Source organism: Octopus sinensis, linkage group LG14 (assembly GCF_006345805.1).
Source record: "Octopus sinensis linkage group LG14, ASM634580v1, whole genome shotgun sequence".
NCBI lineage: Eukaryota > Metazoa > Mollusca > Cephalopoda > Octopoda > Octopodidae > Octopus > Octopus sinensis.
The window spans coordinates 60,787,956-60,788,794 of NC_043010.1; positions in this window are offsets into that span (position 1 = coordinate 60,787,956).

Sequence of the window (839 nt, forward strand, 5' to 3'; positions counted from 1 at the left end):
TACAAACATACATACATACATAGGTAGACAGATAAATAATAGATAGGTAGGTAGGTAGATAAATAGATAGACAGATATATATATATATATATATATATATATTATATATATATATATATATATAGAGAGAGAGAGAGAGAGAGAGAGAGAGAGAGATGTTAAAACAGAAAAAATGGGAGCTGTGTGTGTATTTCTGTATTTAAGCATGTTTATAAAGCAAGACATGGACAAAGTGAATTATAATTCAGAAATTATGAGGAACTAGCACCATGAACTAATTAATACCATGTACTAATCAGTAACATGTACTACTAACTTACTAACATGTACTAACCACATGCAGTAATTAGTAAGGTGTACACAGCTGAAAGGCAATATCAACAATGACAACAACAAAAATCAGCTGCAACAACAACAACAACAACAACAACAACAACAGCACCAGTCGAGGTAGTGGCAGTACTAATCCGAAAAACCACTGATACCGCCCCAGTGTTGCTGTATCGTTGCAGCGTGACTATTGTCACAAAAGCACTGCAGCAGCAGCAGTACCAGCACCAGCACCAGCAGCAACAACAACAACAGCAGCAGCAGTTGTCTTCTAGTAGTAGTAGTAGTAGTAGTAGTAGTAGTAGTAGTAGTAGTGGCGGTGGTGGCGGTAGTGGTAGTGGTAGTAGTAGTAGTAGTAGTAGTAGTAGTAGTAGTGGCAGTAGTAGTAGTAGTAGTAGTAGTAGTAGTAGTAGTAGTAGTAGTAGTAGTAGTGGCGGTTGTAGTAGTAGAAGTAGTGTCGGTGGTGGCAGTAGTAGTAGTAGTTGTAGTAGTACAAACAGCAACAGCAG